This window comes from Schistocerca americana, chromosome X, assembly GCF_021461395.2.
Source record: "Schistocerca americana isolate TAMUIC-IGC-003095 chromosome X, iqSchAmer2.1, whole genome shotgun sequence".
Classification (NCBI taxonomy): domain Eukaryota; kingdom Metazoa; phylum Arthropoda; class Insecta; order Orthoptera; family Acrididae; genus Schistocerca; species Schistocerca americana.
This window is the reverse complement of record NC_060130.1, coordinates 278,068,273-278,076,925: the sequence shown is the minus strand read 5'-3', so window position 1 is coordinate 278,076,925 and position 8,653 is coordinate 278,068,273.

The following is an 8,653-nucleotide window of genomic DNA, read 5'->3' as shown; positions in this document are numbered from 1 at the left end:
AGCATTGCTGGTTCCAAACAACAGATGCGGTATGTGCATAGAGGTGCTTTGCACTTCAAGGAAGCATGTATCCTGCCAATTATGCCTCTTGCTTGTTTGTATAGAATTTGTCATTTATCATCATCATCAGATATGACAACTCATAACAAATTGAATAGAAATTCACCAAATAACTCACTACAGTCACATTCAGTGCTCATACCACTGGCTATGACATTCACTACAGAATGTTCAGACCAGTTTATGGGTGTCCATCCTATTGTTCAGAACAGAGTTGAATGTTCACTGTCTGTCAGAGAATGCCTGAGTCTGGTGCGCAGAATGAGACTAAACTTGACCTCCTTCATTAGTGTCTTCAACTTTAATCTTTCCTTCCCTCTCTTCTCAAATGAGAAATGAGCCAGCACAAAGTTGAACACTACTGCCTGTCTGTGCCTACATGGGGGGGGGGGGGGGGGGGAGGAGATATATTTTTTCCAGTAATACTACTGTATGAAAGAAGTACAGGTATTTAATCAGGAGACTGACACTGCTGGATACAGTAATTAATAAGTACTGTGCTTCCCACAGTTGCGTGTGCTCTGTTGCAATCATTCAGCAAAATGTCAACAAACCAGTTGCTGCTGATACAGTCATAACAATCACCACAACATGAAAGCAGTTGCCTTATCAACTCAAGTTACCCAGTGCTCATTGTAAGCCATATACAGTAACTACCGACCTGTGCTTGTTGGACTACAATTTTGACATTTTTCTGCTTACTGCTAGTGGCTCAAACAGTACTTGTATTCTTGCACTAGAATAGTGGAACTCAGTAAATGCATTTTTACTTTTATTTTTATATTGTGTTCATATTCAGTTAACATAATAGCCATAAAACAAATAGAACAACAGTAAAAATTTCAATGGGATCGTTGCTGTGCTATTTACATTGCTTATAGAAACAGCAAAAAGGATGACACTTAGCACACTGCCCTTCAAGACACTAATTTCTTGTCTATAAACCAAAGGCTATGTTCCTAACTCTAGGACAAAAACAGATCTGCTAGAGGGGACTATTACAAAAGTGGAAATCAGTCACCGAAACCCTAACTGTGAGCATACCTTAAGATTTGCACCTCCACACTATTTCACAGAAATCTTCAATGTAAAGTACAAGTGTGAGGCATTGCTCGCACAGGAAAGTCTCCTGATTGCCCATTTCTAGTTTGATCAGATTATTAAGGCAAGTGATACTTTCTGAAACTACTTTGGAAGTGACTGGTGAGTTTTTACATTTCAAAAAATCTGTATTATGAATCCGTTTACCATTCCAATTGGCCTCTTTCTTTTTGAGGGCTACACCTTGATAGCTATTTGTGTCAGTGATATACACTGATGGAGAAACAATGCAACACCAAGAAGGAGTTGTGCAACAAACAATAGCTGGTAGGTGTGTTTCTATACCTGAAAGCTGATGTCTATTCAAATTTCACACCAGTCGCATAAGAATGGCGCTGTAGTGCCACTAAGATGATGCAAATCAGGTGTGCTTTAAAAACACACTGTAACAGTCGTGAGCATTTGTTACCTTTGAGAACTGATGTGAGTTGATGTCAGTCACGAATGCCTTTAAGGTGACAAGGGTGTCATTATCAACGCCTCACTGAGTTTGAATGAGGACGTGTAATTAGGCTACAAGAAGCTGAATGTTCCATCTGTGATAGTGCAGAAAGACTTGGCAGGAATGTAGCCACTGTGCATGATTGTTGGCAGCGGTAGTCACGAGAATTACAGTTGCAAGAAGACCGGACTCCAGACGGAAATGTGGCACTACTGAGAGCCAAGACCATCATGTTCAGCGTATGGTGAATCGCACAGCATCTGCAGCAGCAATCTGAGCAGCAGGTGACACTGTTTTGACACAATGAACTGTTACAAATCAGTTACTTCAAGGACAGCTCAAAGCCAAGACAGCCTGTTGCGTGCATTCCCCTGACCCCAAACCAGGGCCGGCGCAAGGCACGTGCGAAGCGTGCGGCCGCACGGGGCGGCACTTTTCGAGGGGCGGCAAATCTGCCGCCCCCCCTTTTTTTTAACATTCATGCCCAAGCTGTGGCATGGCGCCTCGACTAACTGCCGGCCGCCCCTGTTGAACAAGGGGAGGGAGGAGGACTAATTTCTTCCTTGCCACTGTGGCAGCACCGTCGTATTTACGCGGAGGAACAGAGAGTGGGAAGCAGTCTGGCTTACACGCCAGTATTATTATGAGTGGAGCGCTGCCAGCCTGTTCCCGTGCCTTTACTCACAACTAGTTTTGCTGAAGACGAAATCTAATTTGGAAATTCGAATGCAATGTTCGATACTACGGTTACATGTTAAGCCTGAAGCAATCTTGCTAAGCCCTTCAATGGCAGTTTCCGAGTGTTTTATACTTCCTGCATTATGGAAAAAAATGGTCGAACATTACTACAGTCAAACATGCCCAACACCTACAATGGCTAGAAGTATTCCGAATGGGTAAATACTTATTGTGAGCTTCTTCTTCTTGGGCGCTAGTTTAACCGTCGCCTCGCTGTACCTCGTCACGTGACCTAGTTCCTGGCACTGCCGCGTCACCAGTTCGCCTTTCCAGGCAAAAGGTATTGTTGCGTTCTCTACAACGAAAACTACAGAATTCGTTTCGGTAGTTGGCCGAGGGAGTCAAGATTGGTCAGAAGCACTTTCATTGCGTTTCGTAAGAGTAGAAGAATTGGTGCGTCCGAATTTCTTGCAACTTGGGATGTAATAGGTAAGTGCTTTTCATATAACGTACAGTTAGTATTGCGCGTGTACGTTACTCGTAAGTTAGAATTTTTTTATTTCAAGATTGCAGAATAGGAAAACTTATTTTTCTTATGATCTGTTACTTCAAAAATTGGCAAGTCGGCAGATAAGCACGCGTCGTCCCAATAGCTAGAATGAAAATAAAGTGAAGAAAAGTGAAGTGATACAGTGATGAGTAATTTGTTATCCCTTATTTCATAATCAGACACGAAAAAAGTGACACATGGACGGCTGGACCCGGCGGAGGTTCGAGTCCTCCCTCGGGCATGGGTGTGTGTGTGTGTGTTTGTCTTTCGGATAATTTAGGTTAAGTAGTGTGTCAGCTTAGGGACTGATGACCTTAGCAGTTAAGTCCCATAAGATTTCACATACATTTGAACATTTTTTTGACACATGGAAATTACGACAGATGACGAGTGTCACTTCTTTGAAATGAACAACCGCAGTGCTGTGAGTTAATATATTTCGACTAGCATTAGTACCCGTCGATGCCCGGGTGTGTATTTATTGCATTATTATGTTACTCCTTATTCTTCCTCTCTCCATTGTCTTCCGCCCCATTCTTTGACCGGTTCACCTGCGTCTGTAGTGAAATTCGGCCTGAAATTCAATTTCACGCGGCTCAGTTCTTATGACTTCATCTCCTGAACATAGTATCCTACAGTAATATAATTTTCCGTTTACATGCAGTGGAGTATCAGGAAATTGTGTGCGAAGTCTGTTGCAAATAAAGTTAGTACGCTGAAATCAACAGTTACTTTCAGGTAATCGTTCTTTATAGGCTGGATCGAAACATGTCCGACGGTAGAAAAAGACTGTCTGGCAGTGAATATAGGAAAAGAAGGGCGCTGAAGGAAAATGACGATAAGAAGCAAAAGGGTGCACTACAACGTGGGGGAATTTAGCAGCTTGCACGGTTGCACGGGGCGGCACTTAGGCTTGCGCCAGCCCTGCCCCAAACCACTACCATTTGCAACTTCAGTGGTGACAAGGGAGAACTCATTAGAGGACTGGGTGAAGGGCTGCTGTTTTTTTATGATGAAAGCTGGTTCTGCCATGGGAGTGACGGCTGGGTGTTGGTTAGGAGGAAACCAGTTAAGGGCCTGCAATGAACCTGTCGCTGTACTAGATGCACTGGACCTACACCTGGCGTTATGGTCTGTGGCACAGACAGCAGGAGCACTTTCGTGGTTATCTCATGCACCCTGACAGCAAATCTGTACATCAGTTTGGCGATTTGACTCCTTGTAATGCCATTCATGAACAGTATTCCATGGAGTGTTTTCCAATAGGATAACACTCACCCATATACTGCTGTTGTTACCAAACATGCTCTACAGAGTGTTGACATGTTGCCTTGGCCTGCTCAGTCAGTAGATCTCTCTCCAATCAAGCACATATGATACATCATTGGATAACTCCAGCATCACCCACAAACAGCATTAACTGTGCTTGTATTGGCCTCTGTACAACACAATACATGCACAATTCCATGCTTGCACTCACCATTCTGATGTTTACACTGGTTATTAATGTACCAGCATTTCACATTTGCAATGGCTTATGTCATGTTTACATTACCCTGTGGTCTTACAATGTTAATCATTTAACACATTCCAAAATTTCGTTACTCTACATTAATTATTTTTTGATGTTGTGATTCGTTTTTCGATCAGTGCATATGCCTGGATTGCAGAAAAGAATAAAGATTGCCTCCCACAAGTTGGGCTGCTGAATGTGGTTTAAAATGTCATGGAAGATCTCTTTAGTCACGTTATTCAAAGAGAACAGGAAGCAATAGTGGGTAACAACAGGTCATTTCTATAATCACAGACAATATGGATTAAATATTCCACACCAGAAAGGACTTGCACATACTTGGAAATTCCTGCAGATTGACACTGAGTACCAGACCAAGACTGACACTTGAGATCTTTGCCTTTCTTGGGCAAGTGCTCCACTGACTGAGCTACCCAAACACGAGTCAAAACTTGTCTTCACAGGAACTTTCACATCAGCACCACTCCACTGCAGAGTGGAAAATTCATTTTTTCCCATATTTATTCACTGTTGTAATTTATGTCCAGCTGCAATATATCTACAGCCTCATCTGGGATAATAAATTACGTTCTTTATTAGAGCCTGATGCTTTTGTTGCAGAAGTATTAACTGATGGAGAAGTTAACAGCCTTCCTATTTAATAGTATACCTTTGGTTTGTGATCAATGGCCTTTCCAAAGATCCCTTTGATTGTCTCTGCATTATTGTAGCTTTTGTGGAACAACTTGGGAGATTAATTAACTCCCACCTTGACACCGAGTTCTGTGGTACATTCATGAGGCGTTGAGTTATTGAGAAGTTCATGTGATGACAGGAGGTTGGAGCATATACTAATTTTTATGGGTTCATGTACAGCTAATCTGGAGAGGCCACCATGTTGTGGTAAAATACAGTCACATCTTCTGCAGTTTTCTTGCCAGTAAATTTGTCCTTCCTGCAGGAGTTGTATACTCTTACAACAGGAACTTTGGAAGGTTGGAAATGAATCTCATGAAAGAGAAGGAAAGAAGGCTATCTTAAACTGTAACTTTCAGCTACTCCATAAAGCCTGGATACAATTAGGTTTTACTCTAATATGGAAACCCTTATCAAAATGAGTTTTCCTTCTCCTTTCTCTCTCCTTTGATGATGTGTTCCTGAAAGACAGAATCTGTAGATGGACTTTCTGCAAAATCTGAAATTAAAGAAAATTAATCTGAAATTAAAGAATAAGGCTCAGATGATCTGACACATGCTTCCATTCTTATAAAGTCTTATACCTTCGTTGTTGTAGATGAGGCATGTGTCTTGCAGTAAACAGTGCTGCAATCATGTGCACCACTTTTCTGTGTAGTCACATCCCCGTTGAATGTCATGCCCATATCCCTGCAGCGGGCAGACATTTATGAAGTTTGTCTGGAAAATACATATAAAAGTTGAATAATGTCTTTTTGTTACAAGTTGCAGTCACCGCCAGGTGGGACTACTGCTATAATCAATCCCATCAACGCTCAGTTCGAGTCAGAGCACTCTGCGTGAAGGTGAGACTGTGCGGCAGCTTGTTGACAGTTACCCTTTTTCACCTGCCGTCGGCACGGAGCTCTCTCTGATTGAGGAACAGCGCGTCAACATCAAGTTTCTTGCAAAGCTAGGCAAGAATGGCCGTGAGATTTTTGAGTGTTTGAAACAGGTTTACGGAGACAATTCTCTGAAGGAACCAACCGTGAACAAGTGGTTAAAAAGGTTCCGGGATGGCCGAGAAGAAGTGAACGATGACCCTCGCCCAGGATGCCCGTCGACATCGAGTTCCGATGCAAATGTTGAACGAATTCGAGCTTGTGTTCTTAAAGACCGTAGATTGACAGTCAGAATGATTGCTGACGAGCTGTCAATCCCCAAAACAATCGTTCACGAAATCCTGACACAAAAACTTGAAATCAAGAAATTGTGTGCAAAAATCGTATCGAAGCTCTTGACGCCAGAACAGAAAGCAAAGAGGGTTGAGTGTTGTGAGGATTGGTTGGAAGCAGAGGAACAAGGGGACTTTCTCAACCGAGTCATCACTGGAGACGAGTCCTGGTTTTACGAATTTGATGTGGAGCTCATATCTCAAAGCACGGAATGGAAACTAGCAGGACAACTGAGAACAAAAAGTCGCAAAATTCAAGGTCCAATGTGAAAACAATGTTGATTGATTTCTTTGATTTTAGGGGCATTGTTCACAAGGAATTTGTCCCTCTCGGCCAGAGAGTGAACGGAAATTTTTACGTTGAAGTTCTGACACGTCTCAGAGCTCGTGTGGCCCGAGTTCGACCGGAGCTGGTAAAAGGGGGCAGGTGGATCCTCCTCCATCACGACAATGCGCCCGCTCACATGTCGCTCGTTGTGCGCGAGTTTTTGGCCCGAAGCTCAATCACCGCGACAGACCACCCACTTTATTCACCCGATTTAGCCCCGTGTGACTTCTTCATGTTCCCGAAATGCAAAATGGTGCTTCGGGGGCGGCACTTGGGAGATGTGGAAGCCATCAAGGCGGAAACGACACGGCAACTTAACAACATCACAACTGAAGACTTTCAGCAATGTTATCAACAGTGGGAACGGCGTTGGCAGAAGTGTATCGCGTCTCAGGGCGAGTACTTTGAAGGAGACCCTATTGTAATACCTGAATAATTGTAAAATAAAGTTATTATTCAACTTTTATACGTATTTTCCAGACAAACCTCGTATGGCACTGCCCAGCAATGCTACAGTCAGCACACACACTGGGCTTTTGCCAGCCACGTTCAACAGTCCATCAATCAGACTTCTTGTTTGAGCCCTTGTCTCACTGGACTCCATTTCAACCATCCTCAAGCTCATGCCTCACTGGATCTCACCATTAACCGTCCTTGAGTTCACCATCCTGCTGGACCTTGTCTTCAACTGTCCTTGAGCTCACCATCTTGCTAAGCTTCAAGAGTCAGTGACAGACTACAGTGAAGAACATTGCAGTGAAAGGTCAATTTTGACTTTTAACCTAACCAAGTAATGTGGACTCATGTCTTACAAAAATTGTGTTCTAGATTGTTCATTAGGCTTAATAAATGTATTTTCTTCAAGACTAACTTTTTTCCCTGATCACACACTTTGTACTCTGTTTAATAACATGTCATGTTACATACATTGTAGCGTATTACTCTACTTGATCACAAATACAAAATGTGGGAACCAAAACAAGTGAAATGATTTGACATGCAAGTGATTCTATTTATATGTGATCTGATTCCAGTCACTGGTATAGTTCCACAATGGCAGCTCATGGGAAAGGAAGGCTTACCACTAAAAGTCAAGAAGAGATACCCTTAGAAGCCTTCCCTTAGCTGTTAGGCGACAGATGGTTTGCCATACCTCTCTAAGCTCTTAAGCACTGGACAGTACACATAGGCACAGGAAATATCTGTCCTTGGAGAACAAGAACAGCAGAGTGGAATAGCTTTACAAATACGCAAACTGATGGTAATCTGGCCATGGTAGAAAGAACTTTCCCATGGCCACAAGCACATGCCAGTCAAACATGGAAATTTTGATCACAACATATTTATAAGCAAATTTGTTTGATGGGTGTACGAAGTGTAAACAAGGCAACTTAGTGCACGTCATAAGTTTCTCATGAAAAACAATCACTCAGTGGTCTACTTCAGATGCCACAAACCACTACAGAGACAGATGCGTCATTACACATATCTTTAATCTTTAAACATGTAGGCAAGCCTCTTAAAACTAGAGTGAGACAGATGCCCCAGATGTAATTCACTAATCATTTTTTTAAATGAACAGCTGTCTACACTTTCCCCCTACAGCATTGGTTTGTACAGTCCTTGTGATCCTCGTGGTTAGACTAAAATCTCTGCAAAGACATGCTGAGTTCCACTGGCATGTTGAACAGCAGTTACTGAGGCATGACCAGTGCTGCATCTCAGGAATCTCAGGTTCACAAGGCAAACATAGCCATTATTGTCAATAAAGTTTTTCTGGGTATGTGACAGCATTGCCAATGAGTAAAATACTCTGATGTTTTGGCCACTGTTGCAAATGGCTGTCCTCAGGGTGTTTCTTCTAATTACTGAATCAGAAAATTTTTAATTCTCATATAATGGCAGAAGAGGCTGTTACTTAACTCTGATAGGGTATTGAGGATGAGGAGGAGGGGTGTTCAACATCCTTTATTGGTGTTTCCATTATTTCTTTACACTGGTGGAAAGAAATATCCTTGATTCGTGTTTGCTTTATTGCTTGCCACTGGTGGACATAGCCAAATGAGAAATGG